This window comes from Perognathus longimembris, chromosome 10 (genome assembly GCF_023159225.1).
Source record: "Perognathus longimembris pacificus isolate PPM17 chromosome 10, ASM2315922v1, whole genome shotgun sequence".
Lineage (NCBI taxonomy): Eukaryota > Metazoa > Chordata > Mammalia > Rodentia > Heteromyidae > Perognathus > Perognathus longimembris.
The window spans coordinates 30,546,468-30,571,896 of NC_063170.1; the positions used below are offsets into that span (position 1 = coordinate 30,546,468).

General features: G+C 39.0%; 1 pseudogene; it reads left to right on the forward strand.

Annotated features, from left to right (window-relative positions):
• The window catches only part of LOC125357907, a 29,508-nt pseudogene extending 22,864 nt beyond the window's left edge, over window positions 1–6,644 (forward strand).
• Window positions 6,645–25,429: the final 18,785 nt, after the last annotated feature.

The window sequence follows — 25,429 nt, forward strand, 5'->3', positions numbered from 1 at the left end:
CGGAGGGAGCTCAGCCAGTGCTCTGCTGCTCCTCTGCCGTCCTCCTGGAAGTCTGTTGTTTGTTTTTTTGTTTTTTTGTTTTTAATTACTATAGATTTGTAATACAGCTTGAAGTTTGGTATTGTAATTACTCCAGAGCTGTTCTTTCTACTTAGGATTGTTTTTAGTATTCGGGGTCTCTTATTGTTCCATATGAATTTCTGGATTGCTTCCTCTATTTCAGTAAAATAAAAATGGTGTTGGTATATTAATGTTTATTGCACTGAATTTGTAGATACCCTTTGGTAATTTTGCCATTTTGACAGTATTGATCCTCCCAATCCAGGAGCATGGGAGGTTTTTCCATTCCCTTAGTTCTGCCTTAATTTTGTTTTTCATGTTTTTAAAGTTCTCATCATAGAGGCCTTTCACTTGTTTGGTTAAGGTTATTCCTACGTATTTTATGTTTTTTCAGGCTATTTCAAAGGGATTTGCTTTCCTGATTTTGGCCTTGGTCTTCAGGTCATTGGCATATAGAACGGCCATTGATTTTTGAGGGTTTATTTTATATCCTGCTATTTTGCCAAAGTTTTGGGTCAGCTCAAGTAGCTTGGGAGTAGCATCTATGGGGTTCTTTGATACAAGATCATGTCATCTGCAAAGAGAAAGTCTGACTTCATCTTTTCCTATTTGGACCCCTTTATGTCTTCCTCTTGCCTTATTGCTCTGGCTAGGAATTGTAGTACACTGTTGAAGAGGAGGGGGAGAGTGGATAACCTTGTCTTGCTCCTGATTTTAGAGGAGATGGCTTTAGCTTTTCCCCATTAAGGGTAATGTTTGCTGTTGGTTTGTCATAGACAGCCTTAATTATATTCAAGAATGTTCCCTGGAATCCTAGTTTCTCCAAAGCTTTTATAATAAATGGGTGCTGGATTTTTATTAAATGCTTTTTCTGCATCTAGCGAATTAATCATGTGATTCTTGACCTTGCACCTGTTGCTGTGGTGGATTATGTTGATTGACTAGCACACATTGAACCAGCTCTGTATACCGGGGATGAATCCAGTTCGGTCATATTGTATCATTTTTTGATGACTTGTTGAGGTTGGTAGGCCAGAATTTTGTTGAGAATTTTGTTTATAGATGTTCATCAGGGAAATCGATCTATAGTTCTCTTCCCTTGATAAGCCCCTGCCTAGTTTTGGGATGACGGTTATACTGGCATCATAGAACATGTTTGGTAGTGAACTTTCTCTAGAATTTCATTGATGAGTTTGAGAAATATTGGTGTGAGTTCTGTTTCAAGGCCTTACAGAATTCTGCTGTGAATCCGTCTGAACCTGGGCTTTTCTTGGATGGGAGATGTCTGATCACTCTTTCTATTTCAATGCTGGATATGAATCTGTTTAGAAAGTTTAAATCTTCATGGTTGAGTTTCGGGGCTTCACTTTTTGCTAGGAAATCGTCCTTTTATCCAGGTTCTTGATTTGTTGGCATAAAAGTTTGCAAAATAGTCCCTTATGGTGTTGTGAATTTTGGTTGTTTCTGTGGTGATGTTACCTGTTTCATCTCTGATCTTATTTATTTGGGTGTGTTCCCTTTCTTTTTTTTATCAGATTTGCAAGGGGTCTGTCTATCTTGTTAATTTTTTAACAGAACCTACTCTTCGTTTTGTTGATTCTTTCAATTTTTTTTTACTCTAAGTCGTTTAATTATGATTTGATTTTAATTATTTTCTTCTGTCTATTTGCTTGGTCTTTGGCTTTTTGTTCTCTTTCAAGGAGCTTAAGCTGCTTCATTAATTTGTTAAATTGATATTTTTGCAGTTCGTTGATGTAGGCACTCAGAGATATAAATTTTCTGCTTAGTACTGTTTGCTGTGTCCCAAAGGAACTGGTACTTTGTGTGCTATCTTTGTTTAATTCCATAAACATTTTAATTTCTGTTCTAATTCTTTCAATGACTCCCTGATGATTCAGCAATGTGTTGTTTAGTCTCCATGGATTGTAACATTTTTTGTAGTGGCCGATTGTGTTGACCTGTAATTTTATTCCACTGTGGTCTGAGAGAATTCAAGGAATGAGTTCGATACTTCTGAATTTGTACAGATTTTCTTTGTGCCTTCAGATGTTCTGATTTCCTCCTCAGTGAATCAATGGGGGGTCAGCAATGTATTGTTCAGTTTCCATGAGATGTAAGGTTTTGGTGGCATTTGGTGTTGAGCTAATTTTTAATGATTTCAGTGTTTCTGAATTTGTGCAGATTTACTTTGTGTTCTACTTTGGAGAATGTTACATGTGCTGCCAAGAAGAATGTACATTCTGGTGTTGCTGGATGAAATATTCTGTTGATTTCGGTTAAGTCTAGATGGTCTATGCAGTTGTTTTGTTCTGAGCTTTCTTTGCTAGTTTTTTTTTTCTTATTTATTGTAAAATTGATGTACAGAGGGGTTACAGTTTCATATGTTAGGCCTTGGTTACATTTTTTTACTGTTTGTTACGTCCTTCTTCATTCCCCCTCCCTCCTACACCTTACCATCTCCCCCCATGAGTTGTTCAGTTGGATTACACCAAATGGTTTTGCAAGTATTGCTTTTGGAGTCGTTTGTCATTTTATCCTTAGTCTCTCGATTTGATAATCCCTTTCATGGCATGTTGACAGTAATTACAATAATGATATAACAGTGTTTCCATAACATGGAGTTCATTTCACTTAGCATCATCTTATGCGTTCATAGGGGCATAGTTATTAGGTTCTTGCGATCCTGTGCTGTGACTAGCTTAAACTTCTGTTAATTATTCCCTATGGCGGAGACCATAGAGTCCAGATTTCTTTGTGTCTGGCTCACTACACTTACTATGATTTTTTTCTATGTGATTCTTTACCTTGGTCTGGTTGATGTGGTGGATTACTTTAATTGATTTGCGTATAGTGAACCAACTTTGCATCATTGGAATGAATCCAGTTTGATCATGGTGTATGATTTTTTTGATGAAATGTTGAAGTTGATTGGCCACAATTTTGTTGAGAAATTTTTCCTCAATGTTCATCAGGGAAATCAGTCTATAGTTCTCGTTCTGTGATGAGTCCCTGCCTGGTTTTGGGATGGCTTCATAGAATGTGGTAGTGAACATTCTCCTTCAATTTTATTGAAGATTTTGAGAAATATTGGTGTGAGTTCTGTTTTGAAGGCATTGTAGAATTCTGCTGTGAATCCTTCTGGGCCATATCTTCCAGGTTCTCAAATTTGTTGGCATAAAGGTTTGCAAAAGAGTCCCTTATTGTGTTCTAAATTTTGGTTGTTTGTGTGGTGATGTTACCTGTTTCATCTCTGATCTTGTTTATTTGCGTGTGCTGCCTTTGTTTTATGGCCAGATTTGCTAGGGGTCTATCTTATTAATTTTTTCAAAGAACCAGCTCTTTGTTTTGTTGATTCTTTCGATGGATTTGATTTTAATTATATGCTTCTGTCTATTAATTTGGAGTTTGTCTTGTCGTTCTTTTTCGAGGAGCTTGAGGTGCTTCCTTATGTTGTTGAGTTGGTGTTTCTCTAGTTTGTTGGTGTAGGCACTCAGAAATATAAATTTCCCTTTCAGTACTGCCTTTGCTGTGTCCCAAAGGAGCTGGTACTTTGTGTACTCATCTTGGTTGAATTCCATAAACATTTGATGGTTCAGTAGTGTGTTGTTTAGTCTCCATGAATTGTAGGATTTTCTGTAGTGGCTGTTTGAGTTGAGCTCTAATTTTATTTCATTGTGGTCTGAGAGAAGGCAGGGAATGATTTCGATACTTCTGAATTTGTATAAATTTTCTTTGTGCCCTAAGATGTGATCTATTTTGGAGAATGTTCCATATGCTGCTGAAAAGAATGTATATTCTGGTGTTGTTGGATGAAATATTGTGTAGCTGTCGGTTAAGTCTATTGATCTCTGCAGATGTTTAGTTGTGGTTTCTTTGTTCAGTTTTTGGCATGTTGGTCTGTCCAGAGGTGAAAATGGAGTCTTAAAATCTCCAACTATCAATGTGTTTGTGTCTATTAGTGTTTTTAGAGTCAGTAGTGTTTGTTTGATGAAGTTTGGTGCTCCTTTATTTGGGGTGTAGATATGTGGGATGGTTATATCCTCGTGAAGGAGAGATCCATTTATTAGTATGTAGTAACCTTCTTTGTCTCTTCTAACCATTTCTAATTTGAAGTCAATTTATCTGATACTAGGATTGCAACTCCAGCCTGCTTATGGGGGCCGTTTGCTTGGTAGATTTTATTCGAGCCTTTCACATTTAGAAGATGTTTACTTTTGCTGGATAGATGTGTCTCTTGGAGGCAGAAGAAAGGTGGATCTTGATTTTTGATCCAACTTATGAGCCTCCATCTTTTGATTGGAGAATTAAGTCCATTAATGGTGACAGGATTGTGAGATTATTGTGTTTTCCTTTCATTATAGCTATCTTGTTAAGATCTGTGTCTTTCCAATTCTTGATCTAATATTCTGTTTTTCTATTTAGGGTTCACTTCTCTGTATGTATTGTGAACTAGATTATTTCTCCTGTGTAGTACTTATTTGTGGATTTTCTGAGGATGTCTCTAGGTTTTCCTGGATACTTATTGGATACTTATAAGCCTTAAATTGGGCTTCCTGATTGTATCTTGCAGCTCCTGGAGTGATCTTTTTTGCCAATTGGATTGGTTTTGTATTGTTTTTTGATCTTTCTCCATAGATTCTTGGGAATTTTCAGTTCCTGAGATTCGATCCTCTGCTTCATTTCGAATCTCTTTTCCTTCTGACTGGTCTTCCTGATGATTTCCATGTCTTTGCTATAATTTTCTCTTAGGTCCTGCATGGACTTCTTTACTTCATTAATTTGGTTCTGAGTGCTGTCTCTCAAACCTTTTAGCTCAGTAGCTATCTTTTCATTTGACTCTTGAAGTTCATTTATCTTTCTATTTGTGGAGGCCATGAAATTCTCTATTAATTTTTGGCTGCCTACTCATGCTCTAGAATAGTTGACTGAAGAGATTCAGACTATTCACTTAACATTTTAATAAGTAGACTTTGTATAGCATTTTGAGCATTCTCTTCTAGGTTTTTGATTGACTGCTCTGCTTCCTGCTTGTTTGAGTTGGAGATGAGACTCTATTGTTTGCCACCTTTCTTGTGCTTCTTTTACTCATTTGGAGTGGGAATGTCTATCTACAAGCACCTGTGAGCACTGTGTAAGACCCAAAGCAGACTTTACCAAATACTGTTGATTAAATCTTAGAAGTTCACAATTATATACAGATACCTTGCCTGTCTTTTTTCTTTTATATAATGTCTGATTTGGTTTCCCCAAAGAATACAATTTTAATATAACAATCAACCCTGAGCCCTCTATTCAGTAATTACTTATTTCCCATTATAACCTTGTGAGCAATTTTTGTTTTTATATTCTTTTTGGACTGGTTGGATTTCTCTATGAACCCTTTGATTCACTAGGATTGAACAGGGATACCCTCTATCAGATAACCAGGGGTCACTGAAGTCTGGATATCCTGGAACTAAGTTTACGAAGGTAAGTTAGGGGTAGTGAAGAGAATAGAGTAAAATAAATGGGGATGGTGATGATTTTGATTTAGTTTCAGTGAAGTCTAAAAGTGGAGAAGAGTAGAATTTGTAGAAGGATTGAGGTTAAAATGATAGACAATGGAAAGTCATCAGAAAATTGTGGAGGTGTTAGTCATAGGAAAGTAATTTTCAAAAGAGAATGTGGGCTGGGGATATGGCCTAGTGGCAAGAGAGCTTGCCTCATATACATGAGGCCCTAGGTTCGATTCCCCAGCACCACATATACAGAAAACGGCCAGAAGTGGCGCTGTGGCTCAAGTGGCAGAGTGCTAGCCTTGAGCAAAAGGAAGCCAGGGGCAGTGTTCAGGCCCTGAATCCAAGGCCCAGGACTGGCCAAAAACAAACAAACAAAGAGAATGTGAAGAGAGAAATAAAGAAAAAATACTTGAATGAAAACACACGAAACACAGAAAACCACCCACCAAAATCCCAATAAAACAAACAAATAAAAACCGAAAACAAAAAGCAAATGAATTCTCAAAAGTGAAGAATGTAAAATTAAAAAGGTTAAAAAATGTTTTAAAAAAATGAGTCTTCCTTGTTTGGGTGGGTTCTCTCCAGTCTCTGGTTTCCTTGCAATGGTCTATAGTCTATTTTCCTGCTACTTGGCTGTTTTGACTTGCTTTCAGTTTGCAGGTGGTGGATCTGCTCTGACCCTGCCATGTCAGTTAAATTCTGGGACTCTGTGTTCGCACAGTTTGCAGGTAGGACTTGGGTGTCCTCTGTAGATGAGGGATGCTGAACAGTCTCAGGATCCATGGCTCCTCCCGTCTGCTGTGGGGCTGCTGCCTTTAATGCCTGGCTCTGAATAGGCTGTGGACTCAGCAGGATGGGGCCCCTCTGGCCTGGATTACCTGGCTGAGAGTCCTTTGCCTGGGAAAAGTTCCTCCCTCCTGGGTGGGGCAACCTTTACCTGGGTGGAGCTGGCTGTGTAATTCAGCTTCATTTCCTGCTGGGAATTGGCCTTCCTCTGTGATGGGACCATTTATCTGTCTCAGGAACTATTTACTCTCCCTTCTGATTGTTCTGTGCTGCCAATAGCTGAACGCTGCTACAGTTTGAATTTAGAAATTCTGGCTGCCAGCAAGTCATCAACCACTGAGTCAGTGGGGTGGGGTGGGGCGGGGCACCTCTGGCTGTGTTTACCTGAGTCTGTGAGCTGGGAGCCGGGGGGGGGGGGGGAACCTCCCACCTGGGCAGGGGTCGTTCTCCTGGGCAGAGCTGACTCTCAATGGTTAGTCCCTCCTGTCCTTTTCAAAGATGGCCCCTTTGTCTTCACTTTCCCCTGGCCTACCATAGTTCCAGTCTGTTCTGACCCTATGCCAGTGTCAAAGATGGCGCTTTGCTCTGGCAGTGGGGGAAGGGCTAGATTCCAGAAGCTGCTCTGTGGGAGCAAGTGAGAATGTCTTTCGTGGCATACTCATGCTTTCTCTGCAATTTTGGCTCAGCTGTGCTCAGCCTGGGATCCGCATCTGTTTGCCACCATTGGGAGGATTTCTTCCTGGTCACAGCTGTGTGCTTTAAGTGTGCGGTATGCTGGGCGCTGTGCTGGTGCCGGCACTGTTATGATGGCAGGATGCAACCCAGAGCTCAAATCTGTGTTTTCATGCCAGCAAAGTCCCTTTCTGGCCAGAATGCCTATGCTGTTATATCTTACTTGGGCTGTCTTTCTAGGAGTAAAAGTTTCTCTGGAATGGTAAAACTGGGATGTCGCAGGGAGTTTAGCTAGTGTTCTGCTGCTCCCCTGCCAGCTTCCTGGAAGCACTATTCATTTCTTTGCTAGATTTTGGCCTGCTGATCTGTCCAGAGGTGACAGTGGTATGTTAAAGTCTCCAACAATCAATGTATTTGGATCCATGAATGTTTTGAGAGTCAGTAGAAGTTGTTTAAAGAAGGTAGGTACTCTACACTATCTCTGTAATCTTATCTGAGTATATTGGAAACCATGCATACTGGTATTGGAACTAGGAAATTGAAATGAAATACCAAAATTGAGAGACACAGGGTAAAAAAAAGACAAACGACTACAAAAGCAATACTTGCAAAACTGTTTGGTGTAAGTGAACTGAACACCTCAGGGGGGGAAAGGGAAAGGGGGGTAGGGGGGTATGAGGGACAAGGTAACTAACAGTACAAGAAATGTATCCAATACCTAACGTATGAAACTGTAACCTCTCTGTACATCAGTTTGATAATAAAAATTCAAAAAAAAAATAAGAAGGTAGGTACTCCTGTATTTGGTGTATAGATGTTTAGGATGGTTATGTCCTCCTGTAGGAGAGATCCCTTTATTAGTTTTAGTAACCATCTTCGTCTCATTTTACTGTGTTTAATTTGAAGTCAATTTTATATGACACTAAGATTGCACGTCTGGCCTTCTTACGGGGGCAAAAAGATGTATCTTGATTTTTGATCCAACTTGTTAATCGATGCTGTTTAATTGGAAGCTTAAGTCGATTATTATTGAGAGTTAGGATTGAGAGCTGATTGTTCTTTCCATTGTGTCTGTCTTTGTAGAGCCTGTGTCTTCCCGTTTATCGCTCTAATAATCTGGATTTATAATTAGGAATCTTTTCTCTGTCTTCATTGTGGTCTTGGTGATTTTCAATGTGTAGGAAATCTTTGAGGATATTCTGTAATGTTCGTTTGGTGGAGATAAATTGTTACAATTTTTCCTTGCTGTGGAAGAATGAGAGGTGAGAATGACAGTTGAGATGGGTACAGAGTCCTTCATTGACAATTACTTTTCTTTAGGGTATAGCATACCTCATTACAGGCTCTCCTTGCTTTCATGGTCTCTGCTGAAAAATCTGGAGTAATTATGATTGGTTTTCCTCTAAATGTGAGTGTTTTCTTTTCCCTAACAACTTTGAGGATTCTTTCCTTGGTCTGTATTGATCCTGTTTGGATTACAATGTGTCGATGGGAAGTCCTATTCTGGTCTGGTCTGTTTGGGGTACCAAATGCTTCTTGTACCTGGATAGGCCTATCCTTCTGGATGTTTGGGAAATTCTTAGCTAATATTTGGTTAAACATGTTCCCTATTCAATTAACTTCCTTCTCTAGGTTTTCCTTAATACCAATTATCCTTGTATTGTGCTTCCTGATTGAATCTTGGAGCTCCTGAAGTGATCTGTCTTGCTATTTGGATTCACTTTGTATGGTTTTTGTTCTTTCTCCATAAACTCTAGGGAATCTTCAGTTCCTGAGATTCGATCTGCTGCATCATACAATCTGCTCTGTAGGTTAGCTACTTGCTTTCTTATCTCCTTTCCTTCTGAGTGGACTTTCTTGATGGCTTCCATGTCTATGGTATAATTTTCTCTTAGGTCCTGTATGGACTTCTTTACTTCATTAATTTGGTTCTGAATGCTATCTGTAAGCTCTGTCTGTAAGCTCGCTGAGTAGCTATCTTTTCATTGGACTCTTTTCCCCTCTATTGGAGTTCATTCACCTTTCTGTTTGTGGAAGTCATAAATTCTTTAATTAACTTACAGTTGCATCATGGCATTCACGTATTATTCTTTGTCTTACGTCCTCATACTCTAGATTACTTTTCTGAAGAAACTTGGACTCTCCATTTATCTTTTTTTTCATTCATTCATTTATTTATTTATTAAATTGTGTTGACAAGGTGTTGTGCAAAAGAGGAACAGTTACTTAATATGGCAGTGAGTACATTTCTTGTGATATCTTACACCCTCATTCTTCTTTCCCTTCCCTAGGTCAGGTGGGCATATATACAATACCCAGTGTACCAAAAACATATAAAGTAGCCACGTGTCATACGCCAAAGGAAATTCACCTAGAACTTTAAATATAACGTCAACAACAGAGTTTGCTTATCCTTGTCTTATATGAACATACATACATAGCTTTTGAGCTATTGTGCTCCACTGAAAGGTCTACTTTAGACCTTTTTATGTTTAGTAGTTGTTGGTTTTAGTTACACAATGTAATGTCGCTGACCCAAACCTGTGGAAAATAGCATTTGACAACAAGTTTTTGGTTTTGCAGACCTGGTCTCTTCTATCTCCCCCTCCCCCCACCTTAACAGTCATATATCAAGGAGATCATGCCCCTTTGTTTTCTGTGTTCTAGGCTTTTCTCGCTCAACATTATTTGTTCAAGTTCTGAACATTTCCCTGCGAATACCAATATTTCACCATTTCTAATCGCGATGTAGTATTCTCTTATGTATAGGTACCATATTTTTTTGATCCATTCATCTGTGGGGGGGGGGCATCTGGGTTGTTTCCATATTTTGGCTATTGTGAATTGTGCAGCAATTAACATGGAAGTGCAGATGTCTTTTTGATATCTTGAGGCCTGTTGTTTAGGATAGATACCTAGGAGTGGTACGGATGAGTCATAGGTTAGGTCTATGTTGAGCTTTTTGAGGAACCTCCATACTGTCCTCCAACGTGCTTATACTAAATTTCACTCCCACCAAAACTGGAGAAGGGTTCCCCTTTCCAGAACCCCCTGTAGCATTTGTTGTTGCCTGAGTTCAGAGTATAGGCCATTATAATTGGAGTGAGGTGGTATCTCAGGGTTGTTTTTATTTGCATTTCCTTTACTGCCAGGGATGTTGAACATTTCCTCATATGTTTCTTTGCCATTTTTATCTATTCTCCCGTGAAGTCTCTCTTTAGCTCCTTTGCCCAATTCATAATCGGTTTACTGGGATTGGAGGGGGTTAGTTTTTTGAGTTCTCTGTAGATGACAGATATTAGGCCCTTGTCTGTTGCTGTTCTGGTGAAGATCCTTTCCCATATGGTTGGCTGTCTTTCTAGTTTGGTGGCTATATCTTTAGCCGTGCAGAAACTTTTATTTAGTAGTAGTTCCATTTGTTGTGACTCTCCCCTATCTCTTGTGCCTCTGGAATTATATGCAGGAAGTTCCTTCCTGTGTCTGTAAGTTCTAGCATCTTTCCTACACTGTCCTTCAGTAGTTTCAAGGATTCAGGTCTGATATTGAGGTCCTTGATCCATTTTGAGTTGATCTTGGTGCATGGAGATAGGCTAGGGTCTACTTAGAGTTTTCTACATATGGGTGCCCAGTTTTCCCAGCACCAGTAGTTGAAGAGGCTATGTTTTTTTTCCCCATTGAATGTCTTTAGCTCCTTTGTCAAATATCAGCTGACTATAAGAATGCAGCTTCATTTCTGGGTCTTCTATTCTATTCCATTGGTCTTCAGGTCTGTTTCTATACAAATAGTCTGTTTTTGTTATGATGGCTCTATAATAGAGCTTGAAATCTGGTGTTGTGATAGCTCCTGCACTGCATCTTTTGCCTAGAATTGCTTTGGCTATTCTAGGTCTTTTGCTGTTCCATATGAATTTATGGGTTACTTTCTCTATTTCAGTGAGTAATGCAGCTGGGATCTTGATGGGGATTGCATTGAATTTGTATTACAATTTGGGCAATATGGCCTTTTTCATTATATTGATTCTGCCTACCAATGAGCATGGGAGGTCTTTCCATCTCCTTGTGTCCTCTTTGATTTCCCTTTTTAGTTTATAGTTCTCATTAAATAGGTAATTCACGTCTTTAGTTAGGTTGATCCCAAGGTAATTTATTCTTTTTTTAGTTATTGGTATTGGTAAATGGTATTATTTCCATAATTTTCGTTTCTGCTTGTACATTGCCGGTGTACAGTAAAGCTGCTGACTTTTGTGGATTGATTTTGTATCCTGTTACTTTGCCAAAATGGTTTATTAGGTCTAAGGTTTTGGGGACTGAGTTTTTTTGGGTCCTTCAGATATAAGATCATGTCATCTGCGAATAGGGATAGTTTGATTTCTTCTTTGCCATTGTGGATCCCTTTGATGCCCTCCTCTTGCATTATTGCTCTGGTTAGGTATTCCAGAACTACGTTGAAAAGAAGTGGGGAGAGTGGGCATCCTTGTCTTGTTCCTGAGTTTAGGGGGAATGGTTTTAATTTCTCCCCATTTAATATGATATTAGCAGTTGGTCTGTTGTATATGGTTTTTATTGTTTTAAAGAATGTTCCCTCCAAGGAGGTAACACACACTACAAGAAATGTATTTAATGCCTACAGTATGAAACTGCAACCTCTCTGTACCTCAGTTTGACAATAAAAATTTAATTTAAAAAAAGAAAACATGCTAATTGAAGTAAAGTAGTCACAAAATGGTAAATATGACACTGCTTTCATGAGATGCCTCAAATGGGCCAAATTCACAGACATAGAAGTCTAGTAGACTTTGGCGGGGGGCGTACTGGGGCTTCAATTTAGGACTGATACTTGGCTTTTTTGCTCAAGGATAGCACTCTAATGTTTGAGCCACTATATGATAGATCTTTTGAGGAATGGGGAGGCAAAAAAATTTACTGATTACAGAGTTTGTATTTGAGAGAAAAATAATTCTAGAAATAAAATGCTAAAATAGAAAACTTTAACATACAACTGTACCTCCAATGAAAAGTTTATAATGGAAGGCGTATTTGTCCCTTTTAATATTCATACCTAGAAGGTGAAACTCAAATGGGATGGTATTTGGAAATGGGGCCAATGGGTATAGATTAAATCATGCGGGTGGTGTTCTCATCTTCAGATTAGTGACCTCAAAAGATTAGAACTAGGAAACTGAAAGGGAATACCAAAATCGAGAGATACAGGATAAAAAAGACAAATGACTACAAAAGCAATACTTGCAAAACTGTTTGGTGTAAAAGAACTGAACAACTCATTGGGGGGAAAAGGAAAGGGGGAGGGGGAGGAGGAAATGAGGGAGTAGGTAACAAACAGTACAGGAAATGTATCCAATGCCTAACGTATGAAACTGTAACCTCTCGGTACATCAGTTTGACAATAAAAATTTAAACAAAAAAGAATGTTCCCTCTATTCCTGTTCTCTCCAGGGCTTATAACATGTACGGATGTTGTATTTTGTCAAAGGCTTTTTGGGCATTGGCTGAAGCTGATGATATGGATCTTGGTCTTAGCTCTGTTAATGTGGTGAATTACATTTATTGATTTGTGGATGTTGAACCATCCTTGTATCTGTGTGAGGAAGCCTACTTGGTCATGATGTATAATTTTCTTGATCAGTTTCTGGATCCTGTTAGCTAATATTTTGTAGAGGAGCTTTGCGTCTGTGTTCATTAGTGATATTGGTCTGTAGTTCTCTTTTTCTGTTGGGTCTTTGCCTGGTTTGGGGATGAGTATAATATTAGCTTCATAGAATGAGTTTGGGATTTCTCCCTCTCTTTCTATTTCATGGAAGAGTTTGAGAAGTATTGGTATTAGCTCCTCACTAAAGGTTTTGTAGAATTCATTGGTGAATTCATCAGGGCCTGGGCTTTTCTTTGTTGGGATGCTCTTAATTACCTCCTGTATCACCCTGTAAGTTTTTGGTTTATTTATTTGCTATATTTCTTCTTGATTCAGTTTGGGCAGTTTATACTTCTCTAAGAATTGATCCATTTTTAAAAAAAACTATTGTTTTAATTGAGTAGAAGTTCTGGAAATAGTTCCTTATGATTGTTTGAATATTGTGTGTATTTGTTGTTATTTTTCTGGTGGAGTCACTGATCTTATGGGTATGAGTCTCTTCTCTTCTTTTTTTTGTAAGTCTTGCAAGGGGTCTGTCATTTTTATTTATTTTCTCAAAGAACCAGCTTTTAATTTTATTTATTTGTTGAATGATCTTTCTATTTTCTTTTGTTTTCAAATTTTTAATATCAAACTGATTTACAGAGAGGTTACAGTTTCATACGTTAGGCATTGGATACATTTCTTGGATTGTTAGTTACCTTGTTGTTCATAACCCCTCCCTCCTCCCCCTTTCCCATTCACCCCATGAGGTATTCAGTTCACTTACACCAAACAGTTTCGTAAGTATTGCTTTTGTAGTTGTTTGTTTTTTTTACGCTGTGACTCTAAATTTTGGTATTCCCTTTCAATGTCCTAGTTCTAATACCAGTATACACGGTTTCCAAAATACTCAGATAAGATTACAGAGATAGTGTATGTACAACCACAGGAAGGTGATACAAGAACATCATCAATAATAGAAGCTACAGATACACATGGGATGCTGAAAGTAGTTACAACTCTGTTATAACAATCGTTTCCATAACATGGAGTTCATTTCACTTAGCATTATCTTTTTTTTCAGATTTTTATCATCAAACTGATGTACAGAGAGGTTACAGTTTCATACGTTAGGCACTGGATACATTTCTTGTATTGTTTGTTACCTTGTCCTTCATGCCCCCTTCCTCCTCCTCCTTTCCCTTTCTCCCCCTGAGGGGTTCAGTTCACTAACACCAAACCGTTTTGCAAGTATTGCTTTTCTAGTTGTTTGTCTTTTTTTACCCTGTGGCTCTCAATTTTGGTATTCCCTTTCAATTTCCTAGTTCTAATACCAGTATACACGGTTTCCAATATACTCAGATCTAAGATTACAGAGATAGTGTAGGTACAACCACAGGAAAGTGATACAAAAACATCATCAATAATAGAAGCTACAGATACAGATGGGACGTTGAAAGTAGTTACAACTGTGATATAACAATCATTTCCATAACATGGATTTCATTTCACTTAGCATTTTCTTATGTGTTCATTAGAGTATAGCTATTGGGCTCTTGTGATGCTCTGCTAAACCTGTACTAATTATTCCCAATAAGGGACACCATAGAGTCCATGTTTCTTTGGGTCTGGCTCACTTCACTTAGTATAATTTTTTCCAAGTCCTTCCATTTCCTTACAAATGGGGCAATGTCATTCTTTCTGATAGTGCCATAAAATTCCATTGTGTATATGTACCACATTTCCTAATCCATTCGTCTACTGAGGGGCATCTGGGTAGGTTCCGTAATCTAGCTATGACAAATTGTGCTGCAATGAACATTGTTGTGCTGGTGGCATTACTGTGATTTTGTTTGTGGTCTTTTGGATAGATACCCAAAAGTGGGGCTGCTGGGTATAGGGGAGCTCTATATATAGCCTGCTGAGCAATCTGCACACTGCTTGCCAGAGTGGCTGATCAGTTTCCATTCCCACCAACAATGAAATAGGGTTCCCTTTTGGCCACATCCCCTCCAACAATTGTTATTGTACTGGGGTGAGATGGAATCTCAATGTTGTTTTGATTTGCATTTCTTTTTTTTTTCCTCAAATTTTTATTATCAAACTGATGTACAGAGAGGTTACAGTTTCATACATTGGGCATTGGATACATTTCTTGTACAGTTTGTTACCTTGTCCCTCATGCCCCCTTCTCTCCCCCCCTTTCCCTCCCCCTGATTTGCATTTCTTTTATAGCCAGTGATGTAGAGCATTATTTCATATGTCTCTTGGCCATTCTCATTTCCTCATCAGAGAAGTCTTTTTGTAAGTCTTTAGCCCACTTGATGAGGGGCCTATTGGTTCTTTGTGGATTTGTTTTGGAAGAAGGTAATTTTTTTAGTTCTGCATATATTTTAGAGATGAGGCCTTTGTCCATTTAATAGCCGGTAAAGACTTTCTCCCAGTCTGTGGGCTTTCTGTTTATATTATGAGCTATGTCCATGGCCGTGCAGAAGCTCTCCACTTTGAGGCAGTCCCATTTGTCCAACCTTTCTTTAATTTGTAGCCTTTCTCGGTCTTTGTTAAGAAAGTTCCGTCCTGCGTCAATGAGCCAAAGTGTTTCTCCTACTCCTTCCTTTAGTGTTTTCAGGGTGTCTGTTTTGATTTCGCGATCTTTAATCCATTTGGAATTTATTTTGGTGCAGGGTGATATATAAGGATCTAGGTTTAGTTTTTTGCATGTGTTGAGCCAGTTTTGCCAGGACCATTTGTTAAAGAGGCTATCTTTCTTCCAAATTACTGTTTTAGCTCCTTTATCAAAGATTAAGTAGGCTTAGTTCTGTTGGTTCTTTTCTGGGTCTTCAATTCTGTTCCATTGGTCTTCCGGCCTGTTCCAATGCCAATACCAAGCTGATTTTATAACTATAGCTTTATAATACAACTTGAAGTTGGGTATTTTAATTTCCCCAGCACTGTTCTTTCTGCTTAGGATTGTTTTTGCTATTCTTGATCTTTTATTGTTCCATATATATTTCTGGATATCTTCTTCTATTTCATTAATAAAAATGGTGTTGGAATATTAATGGGTATTGCATTGAATTTGTAGACAGCCTTTGGCAAAATTGCCATTTTGATTATATTAATCCTCCCAATCCAAGAGCATGGGAGGTTTTTCCATTTCCTTAGTTCTGACTTAATTTCATGTTTCAAGCTTTTACAGTTCTCATCAAAGAGGTCTTTAACTTCTTTGGTTAAAGTTATTCCTAGGTATTTTATGTTTTGGGGGGCTATTGCAAAAGGAGTTGTTTTCCTGATTTCAGCCTCCATCTTTGGGTCGTTAGCACAGAGAAAGGCCGTTGATTTTTGAGGGCTTAATTTATATCCTGCAACTCTGCCAAAGTTTTGGATCAGCTCTAGTAGCTTGGGCGTAGAGTCTATGGGATTCTTTAGGTATAGGATCATGTCATCTGCGAAGAGAGAAAGTTTAACTTCAACTTTTCCTATTTGGATCCACTTTATATTTTATTCTTGCCTAATTGCTCTGGCTAGGAATTCTAGTACTATGTTGAAGAGCAGGGGAGAGAGTGGACATCCCTGCCTTTTTCCTGATTTTAAAGGAAATGGCTTTAGTTTTTCACCATTTAGAGTTATGCTTGCTGTTGGTTTGTCATAAACTGCCTTGATTATATTCAGGAATGTTCCATGGAATCCCAGTTTTTCCAGGGCTTTTAGCATAAATGGGTGCTGGATTTTATCGAACACTTTTTCCGCATCCATGTCGTTTTTTACCTTGCTCCGGTTGATGTGGTGGATTACATTAATTGACTTGTGTATATGAATCAAACTTTGCATCCCTGGGATGAATCCAGTTTGATCGTGGTGTATGATTTTTTTGATGACCTGTTGAAGTCAATTGGCCAGAATTTTGTTGAGAATTTTTGCGTCTATGTTCATCAGGGAAATCGGTCTATAGTCCTCTTTCCGTGATGAGTCCTTGCCTGGTTTTTTGATGAGGGTAATTCTGGCTTCATAGAATGTGTCTGGTAGTGAAAGTTCTCTTTCTATTACACTGACGAGTTTGAGAAATATTGGTGTGAGTTCTGTTTTGAAGGCTTTGTAGAATTCTGCAGTGAATCTGTCTGGACCTGGGCTTTTCTTGGATGGGAGATCATTTATTGCCGTTTCTATTTCAGTACTGGATATGGGTCTGTTTAGAAGGTTTAAATCTTCCTGTTTAAGTTTGGGTTATATGAATTTTTCTAGGAAATCATCCATTTTTTCCAAGTTCTCAAATTTGTTGGCATAAAGTTTTGCAAAATAGTCCCTAATTATTTTCTGAATTTCGGTTATTTCTGTGGTGATGTTACCTGTTTCCTCTCTTATCTTGTTTATTTGAGTGTGCTGCCTTCGTTTTTTGGTCAGATTTGCCAGTGGTCTGTTTATCTTGTTGATTTTTTCAAAGACCCAACTCTTTGTTTTGTTTATTCTTTCGATGGTTTTTTTCGTCTCTAATTGATTTAATTCTGAATTAATTTTAATTATTTGCTTCCATCTATTGACTTGGGGTTTGGCTTGTTGTTCACTCTCAAGGAAATTAAGGTGTTTCCTTAAATTATTGAGTTGCTGTTTCTCCAGTTTGTTGGTGTATGCACTCAGAGATATGAATTTTCCTCTGAGTACTGCCTTTGCTGTGTCCCAAAGGAACTGGTACTTTGTTTCCTCAACTTGGTTGAATTCCATAAACATTTGAATTTCCGTTTTAATTCTTCAAGGAACCACTGTTGGTACAGCAGTGGGTTGTTTAGTCTCCATGAATTGTAGGATTTTCTGTGGTGGCTGTTTGAGTTGAGCTCTAATTTTATTCCATTGTGGTCTGAGAGAATGCAGGGAATGGTTTTGATACTTCTAAATTTGTACAGATTTTCTTTGTCCTCTAAGATGTGATCTATTTTGGAGAATGTTCCATGTGCTGCGGAGAAGAATGTGTATTCTTGTTGCTGGGTGGAATATTCTGTAGATGTCCGGTAAGTTTAGTTGATCTATGCAATTATTTAGTTCTGTGGTTTCTTTGTTCAGTTTTTGGTGTGTTGATCTTTCCAGAGGTGATAGTGGAGTGTTAAAGTCCCCAACTATCAATGTGTTTGTGTCTATGAGTGGTTTTAGGGTCAGTAATGTTTGTTTGATGAAGTTGGGTGCTCCTGCATTTGGTGTTTTGATGTTTCGAATGGTTATGTCTTCCTGTAGGAGAGATCCCTTTACTAGTATGTAGTTACCTTCTTTATCTCTTATTACCTTTTTTAATTTGAAGTCAATTTTGTCTGATACTAGGATTGCAACTCCAGCCTGCTTATGGGGGCCATTTGCTTGACAGTTTTGATTCCAGCCTTTCACTTTTAGAAGATGTTTACTTTTGCTGGATAGATGTGTCTCTTGGAGGAAGCAGAAAGATGGATCCTGATTTTTGATCCAACTTATGATCCTATGCCATTTGATTGGAGTATTAAGTCCAATAATGTTGAGAGTTAGGATTGAGAGATGATCGTTGGTTCCTTTCATTATCACTATCATGTTTAAAGCTGTGTCTTCTCACTTCTTGTTCTGATATTTACTCTTTAGGGTTCATTTCTCTGTCTGTATTGGGATCTTGATTATTGTCCCTGTATAGTACATCTTTGAGCATTTTCTGTAAAGCTGGTTTTGTGGAGATATATTGTTTCACTTTTTCCTTACTGTGGAAGACTTTTATTTGACCTTCGGCTATGAATGAGAGTGACTGGGTACAGAATTCTTGGTTGGTAGTTATTTTTATTTAGTGTTTGGTATCCTTCATTCCAGGCTCTCCTTGCTTTCATGGTCTCTGCTGAGAAGTCTAGGGTAATTCTGATTGCTTTTCCTTTTTAGGTGTTTGTTTTCTTCTCCCTAACAGCTTTAAGGATTCTCTCTTGTACTCTACTGTTCCTGTTTTCATCACAATGTGTCGGTGGGATGTCCTATTCTGGTCTGGTCGGTTTGGAGTTCTAAATGCTTCTTGTATCTGTATAGGCCTTTCCTTCTGGATATTTGTGAAGTTCTCAGGTAATATTCTATTAAATAGGTTGCCTATGCCATTAACCTCTTTCTCCAAGTTTTCCTCAATACCTGTTATCCTTACATTGGGCTTCCTGATCGTGTCTTGAATCTCCTGTAGCAATCTGTTTTGTTGATTGGACTGTAGAATCTAAGGAATCTTCAGCTCCTGAAATTCGATCCTCAGCTTCAGTTAGTCGGGACTTGATTTTTAATCTCTTTTCCTTCTGACTGGTCTTTCCTGATGATTTCATGTCATTTCTTAGGTCTTGTATGGACTTCTTTACTTCATTAACTTCATTACTTTGGTTTTGAGTGTTGTCTCTCAAATCTTTAAGCTGGGTAGCTATCTTTTCATTTGACTCTTGAAGTTCATTTATCTTTCTATTTGTGGATGCCATGAAATTCTCCATTAATTTTTGCTTTGCCTCCTCACGCTCTAGAATAATTGACTGAAGAGACTCAAACTTTTCATTTATCATGTTTATCAGTAGACTTTGTAGAGCATTTGGGGGGGGCTCTCTTCTATGTCTTTGCTTGACTGCTCTGCTTCTTGCTTGTTTTGAGTGGGGGATAAGACTTCATTTTTTGCCATCTTTCTTGTGTTCCTTCTGCCCATTTGAATTGGGAATGCCAGTCTACCAGCACCTGTGAGCACCGTTTAAGACCCAAAGCAACCCTTACCAGGAACTTTTGTGTAAATCTTAGAAGTTCACAATTATATACAGATACCTTGTTTACCTGTCTATAAAATTAGATTTGGTGTTCCTAAAGAATACAATTTCAATGTAACAACTAATCCTGGGCCCTGTATTCAGTAGTTACTTATTTACTGTTACAACCCTATACACAATTCTTGTTTTTATATTAAGTTCTTTTAGGACTGGCTTTCTCTCTGAACCCCTTTGATTCACTCTCATTAAGCTGGGATACCCTCTATCCAATAACCAGGAGTCAATGTAACCTGGAGTTCCAGGCAGTAAGTCAGGAGGGTAAGTTGGAGGTAGTAAAGAGAATAGAGTGAAATGTATTGGAGGGGGTAGTGGTGATTTTGGTTTAGTTTCAGTGGCGTGGAAATGTGGAGAAGAGTAGAATCAGTAGAAAGAACAAGGTTAAAATGATAGACAATGGAGAGTTAGCAGAAAAGAGTGGAGGTGTTATTCATAGGAAATTAATTTTTAAAGAAAGAGAATGCAGAGAGAAATAAAGTAAAAATACTGGAAGAAAGATGCACAAAACAGAGAAAAATCATTTAAAAAAAGAAAAATAAAAATAAAAAGGAAAACAAAAAACCAGAAAAGGAACAACCCAAACAAACAAACAAACAAAAAAGAAACTTGATAAAACAAACCGGTAAAAATGGAAAACAAAACAAACAAACAAAAAAAACAACGTCGTTTCCGAAGTGAAAAAATTAAAGGAAAAAATTTTTTTTAAAGTTTAAAAAATGTTTGAAAAGAAAAAAAAATGGAGTCCTCCTTGTTATGGTAGTCTTTTCCCAGTCTCTGGTTTCCTTGCAATGGTCTGCAGTCTATTTTCCTGATTGGCTGGTTTGACTTGATTTCAGTTTGCAAGGGGTGGATCTGTTCTGACACTTCTCCCCTATTGGTGCAATCCTGGGTCTCTGTGGTTCACACAGCTTGCAGGTAGGCCTTGGGCATCCTCTTAGATGGGGACGTGAGCAGTCTCGGGAACTGTGGCTCCTATGTCTGCTGTGGGGCCCCTGCCTTTGATGCCTGGCTTTGAATAGGCTGTGGACTCAGCAGGGCGGGGCACCTCTGGCCTGTTTTACCCGGCTAAGAGTTGCTTGCCTGCGGGAGGTGGCCTCCTTGGCAGAGTTGGCTATGGAATGCAGCTCTGTTTTGGGCTGGGAATTGGGCTTCCTCTGTGACGGGGCCGTTTAGCTGTCAGAGGAACTGTTTGTTCCCCGTCTGGTGTTTCTGTGCCGCTGGTAGCTGCTCGCCGCTTTTGCTTTAAATTTAGAAATTCTGGCTGGCAGGTCAGGACACCTCTGGCTTAGCCGCGGCCCAGGATGCACCTCCTGCCTGGGCAGGGGGCGTTCTCCTGGGCGAAGCTGGCTCTCACTGGTCGATCCCTCTTGCCCTTTTCAAAGATGGCTCCTTTGTCCTTGCTTTCCCCAGGCCCGTTTTAGTTCCAGTCTGGTCTGACCCTATGCCAGTGGCAAAGATGGTGCTTTGCTCTGGTGGTGGGGGAAGTGCTACCTTCCAGAAGCTGCTCTGTGGGTATGAGTGAGAATATCTTTCGTGGGGTACTCAAGCTTTCTCTGCGATTTGAGGTCATCCGTGCTCAGCCGCCATCTGGAGTATTTCTCCCTGGTCTCCGCTGTGTGCTTTAGCTGTGCGGAGTGCGGGTCGCTGTGCTGGGTGCTGTGCTGGCGCCGGCACTGGCACGGTGGCGGGACGCCACCCAGAGTTCAAATCTGTGTTTTCAGACTAGCAAAGATGATTTTTCCATCCTGGCCAGAATCCCTGTACTGTTAGAACTTACTCTGGCTGTCTTTCTAGGAGTAAAAGTTTCTATGGGGTGAGAAAACTGTGATGTCGGAGGGAGCTCAGCTAGGGCTCTGCTCTATCTTGACGTCTTTTATGGCGCAATGTTTCACTGTGTCGATACTGCCTACAGCTTTGCCAAATATCTGGAATAGAGTTTGCACTGCTATTTCCCTTTTGCCTTCCCCTGTTGCTGAGATTAGAGGTTCCTGTTGGGGGGGAATAGGCATTGAGGACTTGGCACCTTGCTTCATTGTTTATGGTAAACTGTCCACTAATGATGTGTTAAGTTGCTAGCACCTTGGCTGCAGTGGACCTCCAGAATTGCCAGGGCCTGGACCTGCTTCTACCTCACCACCAGAGAAGGGGGACTCTATTTGTGTTATCCAAAGTAGCACCGAAATGGACTGAATTCCAATTTTTCCTAAATTGAGCTAAATGGGTGACTCCCTCTCTTTCCCCCCCTTGTGGGAGAGATCCCCCATGATCTTTGTGTTTACATTTGCCTTGTGCTCACATTTGTCTTGTGCTTGCATTTGCCTTTTTGTTCACACTTGACCCTTGCTAGGGTAAATAGGCTTCCCCTATTTCTTTTTTTTTTTTTTTTTTTTTTTTTTTTTGGCCAGTCCTGGGCCTTGGACTCAGGGCCTGAGCACTGTCCCTGGCTTCTTCCCGCTCAAGGCTAGCACTCTGCCACTTGAGCCACAGCGCCACTTCTGGCCGTTTTCTGTATATGTGGTGCTGGGGAATCGAACCTGGGGCCTCGTGTATCTGAGGCAGGCACTCGTGCCACTAGGCTATATCCCCAGCCCCTCCCTATATCTTAAGCAATGAGCCAGAGCTGTCCAGTTAATGGTGGTCTGACAGCAATATGCTGCTTTTAGCCAATTGGGAACCCTATGAGTTTGGACATGGTCCCTATCAGAATGTGCAGCCTACCAGGGTGTGCAGGCGTGATCCATAAATAACAGGGCCTCCTCTTGAGTGTCAATTCCTTCCCCCTGAGTTCTTCCACTGGGATGGCAAGCCCTGCAGGTAGGTTTGCCTGAAGAGCTAGAGTGGTAGCCAATGACGGGTAACTAGGACAGGCACACTCTCAAGTAGGGCATCCACCTGCTGATAAAAACAAAGAAGGGGAGACGTGGGGCACGCCTGGCTGGCCCCACCTGCCTTCCAACCCTGGGGTCACATGTGGCTATTGCATGGAACCAGAAAGGCTGTTCTAGCTGGCCCCGCCTCCCAGCCTTGGGTCCACATGTGGCCAGGACGGCACCTGGTGATGAACCCAGAGGCAGTCCTGTGGGCTGTGATGTAGAATTAGGCCACCTCTTAGGATTGGTCCCTCGACCCTCCACCCTTGATGGACAGCTCAGGCCTCTTCTCAGTCCCTAGCTAGGTGTGCCTACTCCCCTCGCATTTCTGCCGCTTTAAAGGCCAAAACTCCTCCCAAATAAAGGGAGATTGTGCGAGACCCTCTCCCGGGCTGTCTGACTGTCCTCTGGCAAAAGGGCGGCTGGGTGCTGGCGGTTTGTCTACCCTTCACCTTTTCTTTGCCCATCTTGGTCTGGGTGTGCTTCCCTGCCTCTCCCGCTGGTCAGGTGAGCACTGGGGGCGAAGGACCTTGACATTCTTCTTTGTTATAAATCTTTGTATAATTATAGATTACTTGGTATGACTCTGTAGATGCAGATAATTTGGTGGGAACCTAACAACTCTGCTTCTTCAGAGAGAGCTCCGTTGGTGCCTTGTTATTTTTTTTGCCTTTGTTTTAAGGTTTTTAAAGAACTTTTTATTTTGTTTCCCCTTCTTCCAGAAATATTATTGCAGAATGACTTCATATCTCCAAAGGAAGATTTACTTCTTCTGATGCAACCGTGCTCCAGAAATGAATATGAAAGGGATTTATGCTGCAATGTTTCAAGTTACTATAATTTCAGGGAAAGGCCATTACTCTCTCAGGGCAGGATCTAAGTAGCTGCCAACTTCAGCACAGAGGCCACAGTGAAATGCATCAAATCATTATTATATTACACATATTTCCAGTATGAGGATTCATAGCAGAAAGCAAGAGGCTTATAAGCAATTTTAGAAGTCATTAAATCTGAAGAAGATAAGGAAGAAATAAAACAGTGATATTATTAAAAGTGTAAGTGCCATGTATGCATTGCATATTGATAGATTAGAAAAATAGTTGATAAATTATCTTCTATTTGATAAATCTAGCCTTAAGAGATAACAAAGAGGAAGTTGTCTCAGTCAAACTGGAGCCAACTGCAGAGGCAAATTCCCATTCTTCACTTCCCTATCTGACTCTCTCACTCTACTGATTTTGGGTAACCCTGAGAAGAACTGAATCAGTATCTTATGAACAGGGAGAAGTACCATGATCTCCTTCTGAGCTTCTTTTGTGCTTTCTATTCAGGGACTATTTATCTCTAGATTAAACAGATTTGCATTGGCTATCAAATTTGCCTTTAATGAAATATAGACCAATTACACAAAGTACAAGAATGTTTATTAGGTTTCTTTTCATTGTTTTTCACTGCTGGGCTTAAAAAAGACAAGTATTATAAACTAAAAAGAAGAATAATTGTTCATTGTTATAGTTCTGGAGTTCTACTGACACATCTTTGAGATATTATGATGTGACACAATCTTTTGTTATTTGACTTGGTCTAATATTAAGAATTGGAATATTTTCTTAAGATGTATTTTTGGATTTGAAAATACTTTGGTCTATGAGACATAGTAGAAGACAGTAAATGATTCATTAATGGGGAAATATCTATGTGTCCTGATTCAAAGTACAAGAAATGACACAGTGTCTATGTGCTTCCAATGCATAGTTGTTTTTGCTTTGGAGTCATCCAGTTCTATCTCCTAAGCTCAGTCATATAATTAGCAAGTGGAAAATGTATTTTTCTTGATTAGTGAGCAGTTAACTATTAAGAAAAAAATCATATCTGACTTTGAACTTGAACTATTCTACCTGAATTATGAAATGGGAAATTAGTGTGGTTTGAATTTTAGTTGTTTCCTTTATTTTGAACAATAAGGTGATAAACTCACTTATTTGAGTTTGAGAACACAGATTTGTAGAAAATTTAGCTATTTAATATTTTTTGACTGATAAGGTGATTTTTTTTTTAAAAATACACATGGTAACTTTAGCATGCCATTATAGCTCATTATTCTTTTTTTTTAATTAAATTTTATTGATAAGGTGATGTACAGACAGGGTATAGTTACATAATAAGGTAGTGAATACATTTCTTGTCATATTTGTTACACCCTCCTTCATTTTTCTTTCACTTCCCCAGTTCAGATAAGCATATATACAATATCCAGTGTACCAGAATCGTATAGAGTGACCACAGAGGGTACGTCAAAGGAAATTCACGTAGTATATTAAACATAATGACAACAGTAAAATCCTCCTGTTTCCATATCTTGGAGTTTATTTTGCTTAGCCTCATCTTATATAATCATATGTATGTAACTGTTGAGCTATTGTGCTCCTGGCAGGTCTATCCTAGACCTTTTTATGTGTATTTAGTAGTTGTTTGGTTTTAGAGACATGATGTAAAGTTGCTGACCAAAACATGTAGAAATACCATTTGAAAAGAAGTTTGTTATTTTACAGACATGATCTCTACTGTTCTCCCCTTCCCCTCCAAAAATCACATATCAGGGAGACCATGCGCTTTTACCCTCTGTGCTCTAGGTTTGTCTCGCTCAACATTATTCGTTCAAGATCTGACCATTTTCTTGTGAATGCCATTATTTTATCATTTCTTTTTTTGCCATTAAGATTACCTTTATTTTAAGTACACATTAAACAAGAGATTGGTTATCTAAAATCAAATGTAACACTTTTGAAAGAGACATATTCTAAAATAACTGACTTCAATGACAAATTAAAAATTTACTGAGTAGTCTGATGTCTAAGTTTATCTTGCTGTTAATTTCATTAAACATATTGAATATTTTTTCAGTAGACAATTATGTTTACTTTAGAGACAATATTTCTGTTGATTATTCAGTAGAATTCATTATGTTACCTAATATGCACAGAATGGACTTTTCTATGAAATTATGTAAGATGTCATGTTATCTTCTCCATATTAATAACATAATTAAGTTTTTATTATGTAGTTGCCATATGTATGTGTGCATGTATGCTTTCAGTTATCAGAATAGAGCCTAAAGTTTAACAATGTTAAATGAAT